At 37.7% G+C, this 23,793-nt stretch overlaps 1 long non-coding RNA gene across 1 annotated transcript in view; it reads right to left on the bottom strand.

Moving 5' to 3' along the window:
* Window positions 1–878: 878 nt before the first annotated feature.
* The window catches only part of LOC137503092 (uncharacterized), a 38,033-nt gene continuing 15,118 nt past the window's right edge, over window positions 879–23,793 (bottom strand). The window contains exon 3 of the long non-coding RNA XR_011019042.1: window positions 879–961. This is a non-coding gene — a long non-coding RNA (uncharacterized lncRNA). The remainder of the gene's footprint in view (window positions 962–23,793) is intronic.

The following is a 23,793-nucleotide window of genomic DNA, read 5'->3' as shown; positions in this document are numbered from 1 at the left end:
CAGGCTGCCAACAGTGGGATTCGCACCAACTATCTCCCGGGTGCAAGCTCACAGTCATGCGCGTCTAACCGCACGGCCACTCGTCTGGTAAAAGTTGGAACTTGTGACAATCAGCAAGTGTGACGACAACATTCAAACAAACAACTACTGATCTGAATATTTCATTTCTACAAATTATCTGCTTCGGTGTCCACAAATAGAGGAATCTGACTTAATACACAAAACAACAGAAAAGATCATGAAAAAAGGAATCTAGCCATATAAATAATTTAAAAATGGCATGCTTTCACTTATTGCACTATTGAACATAGTCATAATTATATTGATTAATTAACCTAATTGAATTAGTTTGAAATTATTATATTATTTGCAATGTACATAAAACTTAACAATTTTGAATTTGCAGATTTAGTTTATAATCTACAAACATGGCTTTTCCTGTGTGTCACTGTACGAATGTACAAAATTACTTAGAATATCTGAAGTCAATATTTGCAGATGGAATTTCAGATGATAAAGATGTGATGAACACATGATGCAGAGACATTGAAAGAAAGAACACATTTTTCATGGTTGCTTAAATGTATTGAAAACAAATACACTTCAAAATTGCCTAGTTTTACCAGAGATTCCTTTTGTGAACATATAGTCAAAGATACTACGTGAGAGAATATTAAATATGATCTTAAAGTTCCTAAATATTTTAGATAATTTTCACCAATAGAATGTTAAGATATTAGCGTTTAAATGTAATCTCGTAAAGAAGGGATTAAACTGATAAAAATGGCTAGTTTTGGGGGACAAATCAACCACTACTGAATACAACTGAGAACAGGTAAAACATATTCCATATTTTATAGGATTTCTAGTGTACGTACCTTGTTTCTTCATTGATGTACAGCAACGGCTGATCATCAGCATGTTCTTCTATGAATATTTCCTCCTTAATACCTTCGGAAGGCTGTAAGTAAGAAATATGAAAAGTAGAATAAAGAAGTAAGGGAATAAAAATATATAGGCCTAAACAAAAAACAGCTGAGAAAATAAATTACATAGTGGCACAAGAAGAGTATAATTAATTTATCTCCCATGTTATAAATAAAAGAATGGAAAGGAAGAATAAAAAATCACTTTAAATGCATAAGAGGTTTGTGGCAAATGGTACACATAAACACATTATTACCAAGCACTGAATATTAAATGAACAGAGAAGAAGACAGTTTCATAAAATACAGTATTATACAATTTACACCAATTTCTATTTCTACTGAACACACAGCTCATCCTTAATAAATTTATATTATTTACAAAATTCCTCATAATATCTTATGTATTTAAAAACAAAATCAACTCATATAAAACATGTGGAATTACTTCAAATCATACTATACAACTGCTATTAGATTAAAATTTGCATTGGGGCTTGACCTTAGATGTTAGGCCCCTTTAAATATCATCATCATCATCATCAAAGTTTACATTGCATGTATTTACTTTATTTTTACACTTTTTGGAACCTAACTTACATAACGACCTGCTGCGTCTTAACCCGAGTCCCTTATGCCAGCATTTTTCGGACAGGCGATAAGAGGGATAAAAACTTGAAAAGGAACACACTGTAGGATAGCAGTAGGCAGGGTAGCATAGAAAAGGAGTAGCATTTGTACACATGTAAATTCATAATTACCTACATAATTGTGAATATTCAGCAGAGTATATGTACACATACATGTGGGAATGGAGACAATTCCATGTATGTGTACACGTACAATTTAAGGAAAATAAATAATAATAATAATAATAATAATAATAATAATAATAATAATAATAATAATAATAATAATAATAATAATAATAATAATTGTTTCGGGGATACCGTAGTTGATAGAGGTGAAAGAAGTTGTGTAGATGAATGTGTGGATATGCAAAAACCGAAAGATTGATTTAAAACTCTTTGAAGTTGGCAGTTTTATTCCTTTTCTTGACCTTTCATTTTTCTTTTCAAATCTTAAATATACACACTTTGCTAGCTCGTACCCTTGCGTGACAAATATGGAAAAAAACCAACTATTTACAACATGAGCTTGAAGCTCTCAATTTACAGACTTTACGCGAGCACAGCTGCTCCCTTTCAATCAATAGTCAAGGAGACGGATCTTCCAATTGCTTTTACACCATCAGTAAGAACATATTTGCTCCACAAAATTATATAGCAGACTACTCTCCACACATTGTACCATTCCAGGCTTACAAAGGCACCATTCAGCCTTTACATCAATGCCTTTACAATTAATAGGAAGAGCGTCCTTGCTTTATGAATTCACACTTAAAAAACGTTTACGAAAATTCACATTTTTGAGGTCTATCAAAGGCACAACTTACATTTAACAAAATTAAACAGTATTCTCTGTCTTGGAAACTGCTCAACAGTCTGATACCTTTAACATGAAATAAATGGAGTTAAACAGAGGTAACAAGTACCCATTCTACAAGGCTTATGGTTAAAATAAAAGGTTAAATTATTGGCCCAAAAACCAAAATGATAAGAAGGCAAACACTGGCACTCCTAGAATTTTATATTACATCCATAAAAAATTATTTGGGCTCATGGCCCGACGTTACAGAGGCTAAGCCTATACTACGGAGGTGACTAGATGCAGAAAAAGGTTTAAGTTTCAAAAATTACAAGACAGAAAAGGTTACAAAATCATAGTCACCTCACAATCAAGTTGAGAGGAAACACAAGAGGGTACATCACTCTCTATTCCCTGATTTCTGTTAAGTTCCTTCGGCTTGGTTGAAACTTACATTTAGAGTTTGAACTTTACATTTTTAGAAAATGAAGTTACATTACGAAAGATTTGAAACCTTCCCCTCGAGCTAGCTATGGAAGACTATCAGATTTTCATCAGGATCTGCCATTACCTTGAACTGGTGGACCTCTCGAAGATGAACGAGGCGCGCCCGTCTCCTTTATAAATTCACTTTAGACCGGAGTGATCACTAAGAGAACTTGGTCCAAAAGGTGTCAGCTTTTATAGTAGAGGCGAAAGTTCCAGAAAACTCTGGGCTAAGCCCCGACACACCCCGAATTCGTATTGGATAAACAAATAAATACCAGAAAATTTCAAACGGTAGAAAAATAAATGAACAAAATTTCTCATTGGCCTACATCATAGTTGGCGGGAAGTGATAAAAGCGTTGTAGTACTTTGAACATGAAAAAACAAAAACGAACATTATAGTTTAAGATACCTTTACATACAAAATTTATCTACAACTTTAATAGTTCACATTAACACCAGAGGGAACAACATAAGTTTATAGTAGAGATATTTGTTCAGAAATGTTCAAACTTCTTGTAATAGGCGTTTCAAACTTTACTTTAAGGAGGACCTTAACGAAGGCGCTTAATTTAAATAAACATGGTGGGTGTACTCCAGTGCAATAACAATAATAAAAATAATAAATACTATCCCCAAATCATTACCAATACAATTCCTTGCTCCTCTTTCTCTTATTGTTGATCCCTATTTCCACAATGACTACCTATTTTCACATTCCCCTCTTCCCATCTTTCTATACATGGCCTGACGTGTCACTACTTTGTTCAGTTCCATGTTATTATATACTTTATTTCCCAGAACACTTCACTGTAATATCAAATAATCCCACATTATTCCTACCACTTTCAAAACAAGTAGACAATGCTTAAATCATGACCACCGGGCGAGTTGGCCGTGCGTGTAGAGGCGCGCGGCAGTGAGCTTGCATCCGGGAGATAGTAGGTTCGAATCCCACTATCGGCAGCCCTGAAGATGGTTTTCCGTGGTTTCCCATTTTCACACCAGGCAAATGCTGGGGCTGTACCTTAATTAAGGCCACGGCCGCTTCCTTCCAACTCCTAGGCCTTTCCTATCCCATCGTCGCCATAAGACCTATCTGTGTCGGTGCGACGTAAAGCCCCTAGCAAAAAAAAATCATGACCATAGAAATATCCATCATCCCTCTCTGTACATCGCATTAAGACCAAAACAATTAATTAATCAATCAATCAATCAATCAATCAATCAATCAATCAATCAATCAATCAATCAATCAATCAATCAATCAATCAATCAACAGCATTTAGGGCTGTCAGTTGTTTATGTAGAAAAAAGACTGTGGAACTGTAACTCCCTTGGTAAATTATTTCAATCACTGTATCATCTTCCTATAAGTGAACATTTGCAAAAATGTATCCCTTTAAATTCTAACTTATCTTCATGTTCTGATCTCTTCTATATTTAAAGAACAAGACTCAAATTACTGTAAATCATCAACTAATATCATTCCAAGCCATCTCTCCAATGACACCTCAGAATAAACTGCTCAATCCAATAGCTCGTCTCCTTTCTCAAATACTTCCCACCCGAAACTTTACAAAATCTCTGTAACACAACCCTTTTGTCATAAATCACCTACAAGAAATGGAGCTGTTCCTGTGGATTTTTTCCTGTTCTCTAATCAAGTAATACTGGTGACAGTCACATATGCTCATTGTGGTCTTGCTGGAGACTTACATGCCCTCTCCTCTACAACCCCTAAATGACCTCATAATCATATTAACAAATCTGTAAATTTTATTTTCAATCCTGTTTGTGTGATTACCACAATGTAGATCTATCCTTATCATGAATACCTAGGTACTTACAGAGATCGCCAGGAGGAATGTTCACCCCATCAACACAATAATTAAACCAGAGAGGACGCCTTCCATTTGTCAAACACACAACCCGTTTACCAACATAACATTTCCCAATGTCCATATTACAATATCGTCAAGGTCTTTTCGCAGTCACTCACAATCCTGAAACTTATTTATTAGAAAGATCCTTATCTCTGATTTAAGTTCATTATTCATATTGTTTACATATATCAGAAAATAAAGGTCTCATAATACTGCCCTGTGGGACCCAATTCCATGACTGACACAGGATCAACTAAAGCTTCACCTACTCTAATGCTCTGAGTTCTACTTTCTAGAAATACATAGATGTGGTCCAATTATTAGGGTAAAAGAGATATTTCTATCTTTAGGTAAATTATCGAACTTTATAGCCTAATCCTAGAACATGTTTGGTGGTAAAGTTACCCCTTGGGATATCCCTGACCTAAATAATGTATTTTTTTCATATAAGGGCTACATTGAGAACCACAGTATAATTTCATTATTCAGGTGGTTGTGTCACTTTCGTAAGTGCTCATGTTCTGTTGTTTATCGTCTATATCGGCATATTGTTGCTGTATGGAAGTAAATAATGTAACCTGTTGTTATGTCTGTGCATTCTGTAAGTTACATGCATTATTGATAACATTCATGAGTTCAGTTGATATTTTATAAGAGTGGTTCCAAAGAACTGTCAAATTTTGAGGTTATAGGCAGACGGAAAGACTTCCGCGCATTGTTAGAGAGCTACTTGTTGTGAAACGTTACTCACAGCAATAGGTAGCTTCTATATGCAAATATCACAGCAATCTGTTTGTAGAATTAAAGAACGTGAAGATAAGAGGAACACAATGTCAACAACGTGTTGGAAACTGTGTGCGAAAGAAGAAACTAACCCCAAGAAGTAAGCGAAAGTTGCTTAATTTGTCAGTAAGCAATCGCAAGGGTACTAGTTCGGATTTACGTAAGGTATTAGAAGAGTACTGGACATTTGTATCAGCCAGGACTGAGAGACGTGATCTGTTTAATGCTAGAATGAAAGCAAGACGACCTTGAAGAAAAGCAAAGATTACTCCTGCTATGGCTGCCAGGAGGTTCCAGTGGGCCAAAACTCTCCAAAATTGGTCATCTGATGATTGGAAAAATGCTAGTCCATGAAAATTACTGTAATTCCTAAATTATCATTCATTATTCTATTTTTAAGCCAATGTAACTGATGTAACTGTACAGCTTATTGCAATTAGTTCTAGGCTTATTTGTTTTATTTATTTCAGGTTTGTTTTAGTGACGAATCGGTATTACCTGCCAAAGAAAACACAAGTCAATATGTCAGAAGAAAAGTAGGAGAAGCATTCCATCCAGATTGTCTGAAGCTAAGAGTGAAGCATGCAACATTAGTGATGGTCTGGAGTTTGATTTCTCGGCACGGCTGTGGACGATTATATATTGTAGAAGGAACTACGTGACGTGAACAGTATAGTATTAGGAACCCGTTTGCTACCTCAGATGCAAGAGCGGTTTCGGCAAAGTGAATTTATTTTTATGCAAAATGGAACTCCTTGCCACAAAGCCGAAAATGTAATGGAATTTTTAAGGGAAAACAATGTAAAAGTGCTTGATTGGCCTAGAAACAAGCCAGACATGAACCCCATATATATCTTTGGGGGATAGCAAAGAAAAATCCGAAAAACAATTATAAGGACAAAAAATGTCTTGATTGACAAACTCGTTCAGATCTGGTTTTATGATGACGATTTAGTCAGTGTAAAATTTGATTGAGGGTATCCCGGTCAAATCAAGTCATTCATGAAAGCTAAGGGGATGCATAGCAATTACTAAGGTCATGAACTTAGAAATTGGTAACATCTTATGTGTTCAATTCTCAATTTCTTAATACTCTAATAATTTGGCCACATCTTTAATGCCACCGAGTTAGTCATTATTTTATCTAGCCCTACTGCACAAATTATTGTCAGTAGTCTCCCAAAATCTACCCTATCAAAAGCCTATGTCAATCGTGACACATTTGACTCCTGAATCTAATGTATCTCCTATATTTTGCTGGAATCTACCAGATGTGCTTCAGTGGAATAATGTTGTCTAATCGTGAACTACCTTCTATCGAACCACTTGGTAATTTCGTAAATGTGTTGAATATAATCAGAAAGAATGCATTCCAATAGGTCGCATGCAACACCAGTCAAGATGACTTGTGTGTAATTATTGGCTTTATGTTTCTCACATTTTCCTTATACACAGGGTGCTACAACATTTATTCTTCATTCATCCGGTATACCTGCTTCATATACACACTAATCAATTAAGAACTACAGATTTGGTTCTATATCTCAACGAATTGACTTTCGTATATGCCCAGACATTTTACCAATCCCAGCAGCATTTCTAGTTTTAAATATTTGTATCTTATTTTCAATGTCCTTTTTCGTCGTAGGTCCACGTGGACATTGCAAAATAATTTCAAAAGAATGGGTGAAATAGTCAACTGCATAAGATAATGCAGAAATACATGACCATACCATTGGTGACATGTCCTGTGCCTCGCGAGTGGCGGGTGCGATGCGCATTTGCCGATGAACGATGTCTTTTTTACGTGAGGCAGGACTCTGATGCCCATCGACTAATGGGGAATACATATTTCCATGTTGTATAATTGCTATTGCACACCTTTCTCAGTCTATCGACATTCAACACTGTACACAGCAACAAGACATAGTACCATGCAGTGTATTCTGGACTTCAGATGTGGTGGCATCCTTTAGTCACAGAGTGTGCCTGCGACTTCCCTTCATCTCATCCATACTGCCTTTATTATAATTCGCACCCCACTAGCAGTCAGTCTGTAGGCAAAATTCTAGATACATGAATCAATGTGGATGGAGCCTTTAGATGGTTCGGATGACTCCAGGTATTAACTCCTCTTTTTGTTCATTCTAAGGTTGAATTGTGAGAAATAGGTATACCTATTTTCACCTTGATGTTGCAGTCCCATTCGGGGTCTATCAGTAAGTGCAACATCATCTGCATATAAGAGAGTCCTAGGAACACTCCTATGCAGGTCCCATGTGGTGGTGTCCATGCTGAGGACAAAGGGCAATGGGGACAGAGTGGAACATTGGTGTACACACCAACTTTCACTGAGAAGCTCTCCGAGACGTTGGCAGCACAACATACACAACCTCTGGTGTTCGTGTATAGCATCTTAATTATAAGCAATTCTGAAACATCATGGTCATGAGTGCAGACCAGTCATATGGTGCTGAACACGGTTGAAACTCATTTTAATATCAAGGAAGGCAATGTACACTGCCTGCTGATGCTCACAGTGCTTTTCAATTAGCATTCTGGCAGTGAAATTGCATGAGTTGTTCCCGCACCCTTAATGAAGGTGCACTGGTTAGCAATAATGCCGACGATTTCACCAAGTCAATAATGAAGGATACTCCCAAAGATCTTCTCATGGATATTTGGGGGCAAATTAGACGGTAATTTGCACATTCTGCTGGATCGACATTTTGCTTAAAAATAGGCACAAGGATGTTTGTAGTCCAATGACCTGGAACAGAGTCAGAGTCAACTCTGGCACCGAACAAGCTTGTCGACCCGTTGATAATGAATTCTCTGAATTGCTATAATTTTCAGAAGTTTCTTGGATGGTCATCTGGTCCTGGCGCTTTCTGGTTCTTCATACTCATCATGGCAACGTCGACTTCGTTTGATGTGAAGCATAAGATGGGGCTTACCATCTGGAACAGGGGTGATGTGGGAATTCAATGCAGGAAAACTCTACAAATGTTGTTGCTAATGTTTGAGGATTTCCTGTTTGTCCTGTAATCACTGGTCATCTTTGCCTCTAATGCACACAGAGTGCTCAATACTTGTGTCAATTTTGGTCAGCTGGAAAATAGTACTTTTCTCCTTCTTTGAGTTCACTGGTGTACAGTTTTTATCAGAACTATACCGACAAAAAAATCAAAGATGCTTTTCGTGTTATGTTCAGAACAATGGCTCAATCAGACTGGCGGGGAAAATTATTCCTTTTGAGAAAATGAGGTTAAATTGTTACTTACGGGTGCGCGATTCAAATTGACGAGCTGTTGCCGTGTTTCAGGGAAGACAAGGATAGGATTGTCTCTAGCAGGCAATACCCGCAGTTCATTTACTAAATAGCCGTAATTGCACACACAGTTAAAGAACACACTGTATTTAAGACACACTTGTCAGTCAAGGAAAGCACCAGATTGTTTCTCCTCTCGTCTGTTTGTCGCAGTAATATTCTATGTTAATTAACATGCTCGAAGATGCAACGCTGACGCGTCGCGATTCTGTATTCCTTCACTCATAACATTGAAAATTCAATGACGTACTGAACGAAGGAATCAACACGCCCAATGGTTTGATTACAGTATATGTTCAATATAGCCTCCTCCTACTTCGCCGCATAGTTCACAATGGAGTAGTAGTGACAGACTTTGGACTCTGGCCAGGATGTGTAGTGTGTGGCGAACGGTTTGGAAGGCTGCCTGTATACTTAGTACAAGTATGACTACTCTTTCTATGGGGTTCACATAGTAGTCAATTCGTGTAGAACAAACTGTACACTGCCTACCGGAGCTCGGGACTATGCGAAATGAACGAGAAACTTGTGCATTCGCACCGAGCATTACCTCTGCCTCCCACTTCCCTTCCTTCTCATGACGCACAGCAGCTGACTCTCTGGCATATCAAATACAGCAAGTTCATCAATTTGAACTGCACACCCGTAAGTAACAAGGTCACTTCATTTCCTCAAAAGGAAACATTTCCCCGAGAATCTGACTGCACCATCATTCTCAACATTACACGAAGAACATCTCTGATTTCTTTGTCAGTATAGTTCTGATACACCTTGTACACAGGTCATTACAGTGAGTGCGCCTCGATTCAGCGACAGGTTTCTTAGCAACACGTTCGTCAAAGACAACTCTTTCCCTGTGTTCTGGAGTTTTTGTGAAACCCAGTTCATATACAGCATATCTTTGCGTTTGCCTACACCGCTTCTTGTACTGGAGTCATCCATAAAAAAGGTTTAATCTTCAATACAGTAGGAACTAGGTTATGTTGTACCCAAGATTACTGTAACAATTGCAGTGAAAGATCTGTAGAATATGCCCAAATGTTGTCAATTGCATTCAGGTCAACGAGAGGCAAAGGAGAATATTACAGTTACTATCGAATTTGAAGGTACATGACTTACTCTGATGTCGAGCACAAGACCAGTATTAGACATGAAATCGCCCCCCCCCCCCCAATATTACAGGGCAAGACAATTGTTTGGCAGCAAATAACTTCACTTCATAGGTAAATTTTGAAATACGAACTTTAGCCCAAATGAAACCTAAAATTTCTAATGGAAATGAGTTAGCCAAAACGCATTTAGAAGAGAAACAATAGTCCGGAAACTTACAAGCAGTTTTTAATTTAGAAAACCATTCTTCAGAAATTATGGAACTCACACCCACTGAGTTTAACAGAGCGGTGACAGGTTCATTATTTCCTTCAATTCTCAGGAATGGCACGAATCCTGGGACCTCTTCCGCAATCCTACGGCATTCTTTAGGGCCTTCAAATGATAAATTAGAAGAAACAGAATTTTTACTAGGTTTAACGCTGGCTGAGCCTCGGGAAGGCAAACATGCTGGCTCAGCTGATGATACCAGTCATTTCCTGTTATCAGGGTTAGCGGAGGTGGCGCCAGAAGTTGAGGAAGATGATGTGCTGTTAAGATTAGTGCAATCCTTAGCAGGGTGAGAAAACGAGCCGCATTTACAGCAACATTGAGAGGGACAGCTTCATTCCTATTTCCGCTCGATTTTATCAAGGGGCGTTTTTCCGAAGGTGTTCGATTGATCCACATGCATAACACTTGCGTGTTGGGAAGATTCGGCGAGGTGCAGGCCAAGAACTTTTAGATGACGGAGGGGACTCCTTAGCAACTCGTAAGGTGTCGGCGAACCTTACTCCTTCAGCTGACACAACCATGGCCTCTATTTCTGAAAAGGTTTGAGGACGAGATGCGAAACATTGGTACGACCTATAGGGCGGAGAGATACATTCGACAATCGTTTGCACGCTTTTGTCTTCACAGAAATGAAGAACGAATACCCTGGTGTAAAACTTAATGTCTTGAATAAAGTCTGCAAGGTTTTCGCCCAACTGCTGTACTCTAAAGTAGAACTTTAGAATTATGATAACTTGGCTCTAGCCGGAATAAAGTTTGCCAGGAGGTGGGCGTGGAAGTCTTCTAAAGGGGATCGATCAGCTACGGCTTTAACTATTTTGAACGAAAGGACGCCTCTCGAATAAGGATACATCATTTAAGCATTTGGGAGCGAGAGAGAGCAATCACTAAGGCATGGTCTTGAAATACCACTAGACATCTTAAGACATAAATGACCTCATTAGTCGATTTTACCGAAAACATGGATATGCCCTTAAGCAATAGAGCCAATGGGTGAGGCAAACTACTGAAACCGGGTGACGTATTAGGTGACGGCACAGGAGTTTGAGAAGGCTCAAACACAGCGTTAGTCGAAAAGAAGGGTGGGATTTGTCTTGGATGACGAGACTCAGTTTCCAGTGGGGTAGATGTTTGTTGAGTTGCAACAGATTTCCTACTTTCTATGGCTTTACTAGGATCCTCATCAGTAGCCAAGTTTACCAAAGGGACTTGGTCGCTTTTGAGAGTAGCGGCCCCAGGCAATAATTGACCAACTCTATTAGACACACCTGACAGATGTTCATCCGAATTGCTAGCCTCCTTAGCATGATCATCCTTTAATTCTATAGACAATAGGTCCCTGGCCCTATTGCAGAAATGAAACAGCCTAGCCTGAACTCTTTTAAGTTGGTTGGCAGATGGTTCACTCACTTCAAAAAACTAACTACAGACGCTAGCTCGGTTGTATTGCCTGTGATAGTGGATATAGCCTCATCAATTTCTTTCTCCCCAAACAATGGGATGCAAATAGTAACTTCTAATGACTCTTTGAGGTTGGGAATATCTGCCACAACCGTGCCTCCAGATTGGACGTTTCTAATTAGAAGCTCGTAAATTAATTCCTCCTTTCGCATTACCCGGGAGCGAGGACATCCGAGGACCAGAAATGTTGACAGAAAAATGTAATAATTTGGAAAATTTCCAGCAACTGAGAAAATTCTTAGGATTCGGAGCGGATTCTACGTTTAGCCGTCAAAAGGGGCTTTATCTAGACAGATTCAACCACGCTCTGCTACCACTTGTTACCGTGTTATTGTGGATCACAGAGGTGAAAGAAGGTGCTGGTGGGAATGGGTCTACCTGCAATAGTCAAGGATTAATTCAAAACTTTAAAATAAAGGTTATATTTATTTTCAAATATTAAATTTCAACAAAACTCTTCACCTCGTGAAAGAACAAGGTTTCAGGTACATAGCAAATTTGATACAAAAATGGAAACACCAAGGACTGGTAATTTATAAGTTATGAGCTTCAAGTTCCTAATTTACAAGTTTCTAACGTCGCTAATGTTGCGTTTAGTTACATAACAAGGAGAGATATCTCTCAAAACACAAATTTCAAAAGCACTTTGCTCCAACACTTACTTTTTTTCGGCCTTCCAAAGGCACCACTCAGTATTACACAAATATGAGAAGAGAGCTTACATGCTCTACAAATTCTACCAACGAGACAGCGCTCCCAAACTCTTAAGCCTACTCAGCGCAACCATTAACTATTGCAAGACGAAAAACAGCGTCTTTGCTCAATACAATTCAACCTTTAGGCCTGTCTAGGCACAACCTGCAATTTACAATTAATATGAAATTTAGTTGACACAAGGGTATCTAGTAGCCATTTTACTGGGGCTTCGTGAAAAAGAACAGGTTAAGTTACCGGTCCAAACTCAAAAATGCATGGAGGCATACACTTACGCTCCTTGAAAACCAAGTTTTAAACCGTACTTGGGTTTGCGGCGCGATGATGCAGAGGCTAATCCCAAACTACTGAGGCGACTAGAAGGACAAGTTAATTTATGATTTACAGGAGAAAAACAGCTACAAAATCATGGTCACCTCAAGATAAATTGATGGCGAATTCGAAAGGGTAACGCACTCTCTATCCCCGATTTACAGTTTAAGACTTCATGAAATTTTACATGAGATAGAAGGAAGTTTACATTTTAGAAAATAGACGGTTACATAGTTAAAGATTAGAACTTTCCCCTCGGGTCAGTTTGCGGAGATAGCTACAGAGATAGAAAACTGGTGGCCATTTCCTGGGCTGATGTTCTGCGTGCTGAAGAATGAGGAACCTCGCCTCCTCTCTAACACACACAAACACACTCAGAAATTCGACGATATCAGACAAGTTAACATGAAAAAGCCGCAGCTTTTATACCCGAGAGGAAGATTCGAGAAGGCTCAGGACTAAATCCGGACACACCCTCTCATTTTTATTGGCTAAACAAAAGGTTACAAGAAGCCTACGATTGACTGAAAAATAAATGCACAAAATTTGTTATGGCCAGACTCCAAAACTGGCGGGATGAGAAGGAAATGTTGCAAACCTTGAAGTATCAAAAATAATGAAAGTCAATTCAGTTGAGAAAACCTATAAACACAAAACTCATTTAATTCTCTAATTATTCCACTTTGCACTAGAGTGCATGACCTCAGTTCTTTAGTAGAGACATCTATGGAGAAATGTGCGAACTTCTTGTGATACATCAAAACAAAACAAAGAAATCCAGTCAGTATAGGAGACTTTAAAATAACATATTACTCTATCATTTAGAAGTGACATCTTTTGATCAATGTCCCAACTTCATGCGCTAGCTGTTTCAAGTTTTCTATGATAGACAACGTTCTCAAAGGCACTTATTTAAATGTGCGGGGTTGAGGTGTACCTCCTGGTACAGTAATAATTTGAGCTCAGAGATCTGAATTCTAGAGTTATTCTAGAATTATAATACTGCTGATATCACTTAACAGATTAAAACCTAAGTGTTCAGAACTGAAAAAAATGTTCGCACTGCATGTGACGGAATATAACACAAAGCTTATCCTTTTGGACAGCTGAGTATCATGCTAATTAAATGACTGCACACTGAACGTGTCCATTTAATTGAAAACAACTGAAGTTTGATCTGCGAGAAATTAAAAAATCTACATAACAACTGGTAATGTAACTCGGCAATCTTTCCCTTGGAATGCTGACTACCATAGTAAATAAATTATTGCGTGTTAAATTCAAAAACACCCAACCTTTGAGCTACAAGAAATGAAAAATTCGCCGACCCGACTAGGATTCGAACCCGGGACTCATTTACTTGGGAAGCAAACAGGCGCACTAACTAAATGACTGTACATTAACAGCTTATGTGCTTCACTGAAACACCTAGCTTTAGTGTTACAAGATTCAAAGGAAAAAATCACCAACAGAACCTGGATTTGAATGTGGAGCTCACTTGGACACAAAGTTGAAGTGTGATTCAAATATCTAACTCTGAAAATTTTAACTTCTAATTGTGAGCAAAGAAAACAATCGCTGATTTGGGTTCTAAAGACCTGGATCTAACTTCGCCTCAGAACTAAGGGGGTTAAGTTCATAAGAAGAAGAAATGTTAAAAGTCCTCAACCCAACCCGGAATCGATGACGAGCTTTCCTTTCATTGAAGACTAAGTGTGAACGATTAGCACAAACAATGTTAACTGAATGTGGAGAGAGAATGCAACAAATTTTGCATTAAGTGAGTTCGTGATATATGTGCGTCTCAGAAAGAAAAATGATTGTAGGAACATTCTGATTAGACTTGGAATATGTGCTATGACATAAAATACAAAGTTCATGGTTTCTGCAATTAGCCTAGTATGCACATCTCAGAAAAAGAACATTGGTGGTACAACCAAGTTGACTAGACTTGGAAGTAACTTATTTGCTAAGACTGCACTGCACTGAGCTCTGGGCTGCAGATTTAAACCCTGGAGACGTGTAATTGACTGCTGTAATATTTACATCACATGGTACCTAACATTAGAGCAGCGAGCAAATAAAAAAATCCTCGGCCGCCTGGGAATCAAATTCGGCACACTTTCCCTTGGACTCTTATCATATTAGCTAAAGGATTCAAAACACACAACCTTCGAACTAAAAGAAATTAAAAACCACCGATCAGACAAGGAATCGAAGCAGTGGCTTCTTTACATGGGCAAGAAACAAGCATGCTAACTAAATGACTGTACATTAAAAGCTTGTGTGTTTAATTGAAACGCATCAAGTTCGACTTCTTTTCATAGGGGGGGGGGGGGAATAATAATATTCGCTTTACGTCTTACTAACTAGACTCGAACATATCAAAAGATTGCAATAATAATTTTGAAGATTAAATCTGCTTTCATGCTGAATACTCAACATTCATGCACAATAAGAAAGATAAACCGCCTGAGCTACTGAGCTCGGCTATTCAACTATTAAGTGCCAAAAACACACCCACACATTTAATGATGATAATAACAAATTGGTGGATCCAACCCACCGTCATACTGAATACTCCACTGCATACCCAACAAGAAAAAATTAGCTGGTGACGGAATTTAGTGCTGCAGGAGTTTGTGTCTTATCAGAATCACCTACCCGGTAATAAATAATAAAATCCCCGACCCAGCTGGGAATTTCCAAATCTAATAAATTTAAATCAGTCTGGATTACATACACAATAATAATTTGCAGGATCCAACCCACCTTTGTACTGAATACTCTACATGCATACCTAATAAGAAAAAGAAATCTAGTGCCAGAATTTATTCCCGCAGGAGTTTGCATTTTATCAGAATTACCCTATCAAGAATAAAATCCCAACATAACTGGGAATTAAAAAATTCTAGAATATTTAAATCAGCCTGGATTACACCTACATGCACATCATTCCTGTAATATTCAATCATTACCAAGCAAAGTGCTTATCCTGAACCATAGACATGTTCCACATTCAGTTGTCAGAGACCAAATGGGATATTCTACTGTAGTTTCTAACAACTAGGCTCACATGAACTCAAATTTTCATGCAGCATTTAATAATGGATCAGAAAATACATGAAACCTATCCAGTTCTCCAAAACAAAAAATTGAGGAGAATCTGTGATGGATAGGTTAGTATAATTACTTACAAAGGATAAAAGATGATCGTCAAAGAGACATATGAAAGTGCCGGCCAAAAAGTGGTGTAAGATGGACGGTACACGGGGGGGATGATATAAATAATACACAAGCAGTCACGCAAATAGAAGGACACTAGTGTATGAACAAGAATTGGCTACTTCGAATGTAATGAAACACAAGACACAACAAGTTATAAATAGTACTGCACAAAAAATATTGAAATATATTTCAAAACTAATCACAAAGGAAATCTCAGTGAGAGTGACACTAACATTTAAATTAGACTCATTAAAAAGAACAGATGATTACTAACCAATTGTACAATGAGAAATAAGAAACATTATGGAGGATATCGAATTTAAAATGAATAGGGGAAACACGCTGACTTAGTGACAAGACGACTACAAATGAACATAATCATCAACAATACAGTTTGTTGCCATGGTCCTAGATGGTTGAATCAAGATCATTTGAGTAGCCCAATATGGAAACATAATGTTCAAATTAATCTCCCAATTCAAAAATTGCCACTAATGCTTCTTACGCTCAGGCATAATGATCTGCTCATAATAAAAGTTGCAGTATTACACAAGGTATACAGAGTAGCTTCATATTGTTTGCAAATTATCTGAGATTAATTCAACAATGATACAAAAGGTTATTGAGATCCACCTATTCAATACACATTGGGTTCTTAAAATTAAGATTTACATCTTGTCAAACTAATTGAATGGGACATGTTTCGCCCACTGCATGGGCATCATCACCCGTTATCTCATGCCTAAGGAATAAAAATCAGGATCCTGAATACTCTAGTAAAAGTGTCACATAGAGAAACATGTGTTATAAAAATGCGGAAGCTTGTTGTAAGTTCACAAACGACAATTTACACAATTAATACATGTCTAAATAATGTGTGAATAGTGGTTAATGTTGGTGGAGTTTTACTTTTATATCTTTAAACCATTTTTAAAAATAGCTAATCTGTCTATATTTACATGAATGATAAGAATGTCTATGGCTAAAATTATGGCCTCAAGTTACAAGTTCAAAGTATGAATGGAATCTGGTTTAAAACAACTAAATATGAAGTCGTAGAATGATTACTATAAACCTTAAGTAGTTTTATCTTGGAAAGATGACACTGAATATTCTATGAGTCTAGTGTCAGACCTAAGATGAAATGCTGGTTAATAGAGCAAATGCCTGAAAGGCCTTACATCTGATCTGTTTTTGATAAGCTCTATTGGTAATAATAATAATAATAATAATAATCGTATGGCCTCAGCTACCGTGTGCAGACATTTCAATTTGACGCCATCTGGCTGTCTGCTCGTCAATTTAGACGTTCCGTTTTACTCTAGGCCCCCACTAGATGGCAGACCGAGTAAACCGAAACTCTCTTGGGCGTCTATGGCTGAGATTTAATTAATTTTGTCGGGTAAACACCAAATGTGTCACCAGAGATCTTTTACATGCCGACATCGTACGACATGGAGTGTCGAATGGACTTTTTTCCGCCCTTCAAAAATCCGACTACCTCTGCCGGGTTTGAACCCGCTATCTTGGGATCCGGAGGCCGACACTCTACCGCTGATCCACAGAGGCAGCTAGCTCTATTGGTGAAAAATATCTAATTCCCTCCATGGGAACTTAGAATTTTCCATTCTGAATATTCTTGTAGGAAGCTTGTAGGGTTATCAAAGAGTGTACAGCTGTGTGACTGATGGATTTGTTATTGTTATTAAACAGAGTGTCCACCAAATGAAGATGTTGAAATTGTGCTTATTAAATTTCAAAACTTGGAAATTAAATCTAGTACAATTAAATTCAGTTTAAGATTCTAAACAAATTGATTACCAATACTGCTGCAGTGAAGAAATTTCCTTGTATACAGACACCAATGACTGTCGAGCTTCTGCAATCACCCTCCACTTCTGTTCTTCTAATTCTTTCAGCAACAAAGCGGCCTTAATACCCTGCCGCAAACACAAATTGTGTTCTGCCTACCACAGCTAGCACAACGAACTCTATCACATATGACTCCACTGCTTCTTCTTCTACTTCCATTAAAGAAGGTTCACCAGAGGTGAGATATCTACAGAAATATCTTTCAAGAGAGCAAGTAACCAAAGCTGAGATTATATGGGGCATGCATACTGGCATGCAACACCATTATTCATGAGCCAGTGAAACTAGTGTACGTTTGTTCCCGTTAAAGTTTCCAGACTCTGAAATCACTTCGAAAGTTCAACTACACAGAACAAAAGTTGCATATACAATCACTCATGGTTTGGCTTGTTATTTTCATAAACAAGTTCTTGAGATGTGAATTAAGTGCACACATTTCACAATTGGTTTGATGAGTCACTGAATAAAGATTCTCAGATGGACCAAATGGATCTTGTAGTTTGTTGTTTCAATCCTGATACTAATGATGTATGCACTTCTTATTTTGATTCCGTGTATCTTGGTCACTCTACCTCCTAGGATTTGTTAAATGGTTTTTTGCAAGCACTGCAAGGACTCAATCTAAAAAACTCTAACAAATTTCAATGGATGGTCCAAATGTTAATAAAAAATTGCTTCAGGATATTGGTAATTTATTAAATGATGATCCAGATGCTTCTATTTTGGTGAACATTGGACCTTGTGGCTTGCATACTGTGCACAAATCATATAAAATGCCCGTAAAAGAAACCCAGTGGAATATTGCAGAGTTTCTTCGTGCTCTTCACTTCTTGTTTTGCTACGTTCCTGTAAGACATTATTTGGGTTCCAAAGTATTTCCTTTGAAATATTGTGCTATAAGATGGCTTGAAAATTCAACAGTCATTGAACGTGCTATAGATAACCTACATAATGTTGACAAATATGTGGATGGGAAAAACAGAAGCAAGAAAAACCCAAATTTAACAGCTTCAAAATAGTATCTACTTCACTATCACTAAGATAGTGTATACACTTCCTAACAATATCCAACACTAAAATAAGAATACGTATATTATTATTAAGAATAAAAGAAATAAGTTATTTGCGGCTAATGACTGGCATGGGAAGGATGTTTTGGCTGATTGAGACCATGGCGCCAACTTTTGTGGAGTCACATTCTTGCCACTTGTCTTTCATGAACTATACTAATGTATGGTACACAGACAAACTATACACTAAACAACAGAGGGATGTAAATAAAATTACGTCTACACTGAAGACTACTAAACCTATATCGCAAACGTCGAGCCAGGTAGTTTAACCACGTGGCTGCCACTTGGTGATGTATTGTAGACAATACAATTGGCTGGCAGGTTTAGAGATTGCACTCAATCTATATAAATCGATATGAATGGCAGCTTGGGATTGGCTGGATCAAGACCGAACTCATAGAATCATACTTCACAATCTCATGAACTCCGAACCTACGAAAAACTTTCATCATAACATGTGATGTCACTTTATTTTAAATCTTGTTCCCTATTCACAAAATTACACCTGATATTACAAGCTAGTAGTCGTGCCTCAAGATTCCGAACACCTCACATGAAAGGCAGATAGATATGGTTTATTTTAACTGGCAAAGTTAGGGACACATGTTCCTGTCTTACACTTAACCAGTGAAATACATAAATAACATAAAATAAGAATATTTGAATACTGAATTTAAAAAGAGACAAACAAATTACTATGTTACTGTGCTATCCTGCTGTACATAAAATATACATAAAATATCTATTATAAAACACAATATTTATTTATTTATCATTATTGAACATAACAGGCGTTCAGCCCAAATACATGTTCACAATGCAATAATAATAATAATAATAATAATAATAATAATAATAATAATAATAATAATTGTTCTGGGGGATTCCGTGGAGCAGAAAGGGGTGAAAGAAGGTGCTGGTGTTGAATGGGTCTAACTATGATATCAAAAATTAATTTAAAACTTTCAATAAAGGTTATATTTCTTTTAGAATCTCAAACTTAACAAACAATGTTTTCAGGTACTGGTAATCAGGTAAAAAATAGCAATAGAGATACAAAAATAGGAAAACCCAACAATAGGTAATTTAAAAATTTTGATCTTCAGGCTCCAAATTTACAAGTTTTGCAAATGTTGCGTTAGTCAGATAAGGAGAGATATCTCCCAGTACACAGTGTTCATGAGCACTTTGCTCCAACAGTATCAATTCATGGCCTTCCAAAGGCACCCCTCAATATTACAGTAAACTTAGAAAAGAGCTTACATGTTCTCCAACATTAACGGATTTCTAACAGCCCGCTTAAAGCAACATTACAAAAAACCTTACGATCTCTGGCCTCTCTCGCCACAATTTACAATTTAAAATTACTTTTATACAGGGGTATCTATTACCCAAACCAATGGGCCTTCAAGGAAACAGAACAGGTTATATTAATGGCCCCTACACAACCTGAATGGAGGCGTAAATTTGCGCTCCAAGATAATGAAGTATAAAATCCCAACTCGGCTCTTGGCCTGATGATACAGGCGCTAATCCCAAGCTACTGAAGTGACTCAAAAGAAGGTTCATTTAAAGCATTACAGTAAAGAAAAACAGTTACAAAATTTTGTCATCTCAAACCAAGTTGAAGGGGAACTCGAGAGGGTAAAGCACTATCTATCCCCGATTTAAGGTTGAAGACTTTATGAAATTTTACATTACCAAAAGAAAATTTACATTTTAGAAAAGGTTGGTTACATAGTTATAAATTCGAACCTTCGAAGTTTGTGGAGACAGCTAGAAAGATATCATATTTCCTGAGCTGTTGGTCTGCCTGCCTGCCTGCCTGCCTGCCTGCGTGTGTCTTAACACACACGCTCAGAAAGACGACAATCAATGAGAGAAGGTAGTCAGAAAGGCTGCTGTTTATATATGCGAGGGGACGGTTCTAGAAGGTTCTGGACTAATCCGGATATACCCTCTCAATTTTATTGGCAGAATCAAAAGTTACACTCAAAACCAACAAGAAGCCTGTGATAGGCTGAAAAATAATTACACAAAAATTGTGATTGTTCAGATTAAAAACTGGCAGAATGAGAGAGAAGTGTTGCTAAACTAGAAAAATATTAAAAAATGAACATAAATTTAGTTGGTAAACATAAGAACACAAAACTTCTTTAAATAACTACTTCCTCCGTCTTGCACCAGAGTCCATGACCACAGTTTTCTTGTAGAGATATCTATGGAGAAAAGTTCAAACTTCTTGAAGTAAACAAACACAGAGCAAATAAATCCAGTCAGTTTAGGCAACTTTACAATAACACTATTATTCAGTACTTCAATGTTGACATCTTCAGGTTAATGTCTCATCTTCTTCATGCCGTAGCTGTTTCACGTATTGTTCGTTAGATAGACTTGTTTAGGCACTTCTTTTGAATGAGCGGAGTTGAGGTGTATCTCCTGGTACAATAAATAATAATAATAATAATAATAAAATGAGAATCTATATACTAATTTGATACAACTAAGACTAATCTAGCCCCACCCTGTCATTGCATACTCCACGTAACCGCCACAACAGAGCGTTGCTGCAAGAACAGCTGATTTCGCGTTTCTACAGACTCTGTACATGCCCTTGTTTACTCAGCTGCTTACTTTGCATTCCTTGTTCCCTGACCAACTCTCTCTGGATTCAAGTACACCAAATGACAACAATTGCATACTATCCTGCAATATCGCAATCAGTAGAGCCTCTACATTTCCAACTTACCACACTATTCACCTACTCCACTAACTCAATGCTCTTTGTTATCACTCGGTCATAGATAACCTCCAGGCTGGAGTTCTACCTTCTCCACTATATACACATCACCAGCACTTCACTTACTACTAAATTTACCAAACAAACTCCATCCACTGAATATCACCATCGTATTAACCAAGCCTCCCATAAACACACGTCATCATTCCAAACACACAACCCCATATCCTCTCTAACCTATACTTCATCCTCGTTGAATTCACTGCACATACCTCCATTACACTTACTATCAACCATTTCATCATACAAACACCAACAACCATATTCATTACCACCTTCATTCTTACCACACAAAAAAAAGGCTCAAACTCCACTCCAATTCTGCCTCCTTATTCACTCCTCTCACTTTACATCTCTTACACATACACCTATTACCCATATGACTCTCCCTCTTTCATCTTTCTCTCATAGGAATTTTTTATCGCACATAGATACCAGTTCAACTCTCCTCCTTCTTTCCATTCCTTGATAATCCACCTTATAATAATCAGCTCATCCCCTTTTCCTAATACTTCCCGATGCTTGGCATTCAATAAACTACTTCTTAACTTAATTGTTTCTCTACAATTACCTAATAAGTGAAAATCGTCGTTCACTGCCCACATAGTATACATACTGTCTTATCTCTACCTTTTAACCAACCCTTATTCTTATGTAGTCCCATCAGCCACCACACCAACCCACCCCTGTTTAACCTATCAATGTATCTAATATTTATCCCTGTTACTTCCTCTACCTTATTAAAAACACTAAGATAACTTCTTAATCTACTTTCTTACAATAAATTCTGCCTATGTATATCTCTTTTTTTTTTTTTTTGCTAGGGGCTTTATGTCGCACCGACACAGATAGGTCTTATGGCGACGAATGTATATCACTAATCCTCCTCAAAAGCTTATTCAGTCCCCTGGCTTCTGTCTTCATCCTCACCTCCACCACATGTACTCTAAGTCTATTATCTCTAAGTATACCTTGATTTTTACTAGCCAGCATCCCTTATGCATGCTCTTCCTTTGTTGCTCATACGCAGCTTGTAAACCCTCTCACGTTCTTGTCTCTTCAAAGTCATCCAATACCTAACTACTCTTTTCACACACTCAAATTCCAAATCATCACCAAATATTAATTCCATCCCTGCATTAGCTGTGCACTGGGGAAGCCGCATCACCGACTTACCAAAATTCATAATGATCCGTCTTAATTCCACTCTTTTATTCATTCAACCCATACTTCTGCACCATACATTACCCTACTAAAAACCACCGTTCTTAAAACTAACCTCAAAGTTTTGTAACTGATTCCCGGAAATTTACCCAGCAAGATTTTGACTGATGCTAGGGCAGCCTTCCCTTTGCTTCTCGATCTTCTAATCTTTACTACCTTGCTTTAAATCCACTCTAGACTCTAAGGGTCTGCTCAACCTATCGTCTGCGATTTTTACACAGCAACTGACCACCCTATATAAAGCTTCCACTGCCCTTATCATCTTTTCTGAAACCCCAAAACTACACAATTTCTCTAATAGAGCCCCTCTATTCACCACATCGAACACTTTTTCAAAGTCAATTGTCGCTAAATACACCTTACTTCTTGACAGACTCATGTACTTCTCCATAACCATCTTCACTATCATTATATTGTCAACTCTTCTTTTCTTTCTCCTAAACTACCCTGGATATCTGACAATACCTTGTTTCTTTTGGCCCATTCACTTAACCTGATCACCAACACCCTTGAATAAATTTTACTTACAGAATCTAACAGAGATATTCCCCTATAATTATCCATACCGCTTTTGCTACCCTTTCCCTTATATATTGGACATACAAATCCTGTCTCCCACTCCATAGGGTACTTCCCCCCATCAAAAATCTTATTAAATAGTTTCACTATGCCCTCTATCATTGTCCCATTTTTGCTAATTCATTTTCAAAACTTATTACTGATCCCATTGCAACCCCCCGCCGCCCTGCCCCTGATTCTTATCACTCCAAAGGTTTCTTTCCTTGTAATTTCCTTGTCTAGATCATAAATTGCCACTCTCCTATTCCTCCAAATTACTTCTCCCGCTGTCTCACATGACCATACCTCCCCCTTCCCCCGAGTAA

This window comes from Anabrus simplex, chromosome X (genome assembly GCF_040414725.1).
Source record: "Anabrus simplex isolate iqAnaSimp1 chromosome X, ASM4041472v1, whole genome shotgun sequence".
Lineage (NCBI taxonomy): Eukaryota > Metazoa > Arthropoda > Insecta > Orthoptera > Tettigoniidae > Anabrus > Anabrus simplex.
The sequence above is the reverse complement of the archived record's forward strand: the minus strand, read 5'-3'. Positions and strand labels throughout refer to the sequence as shown.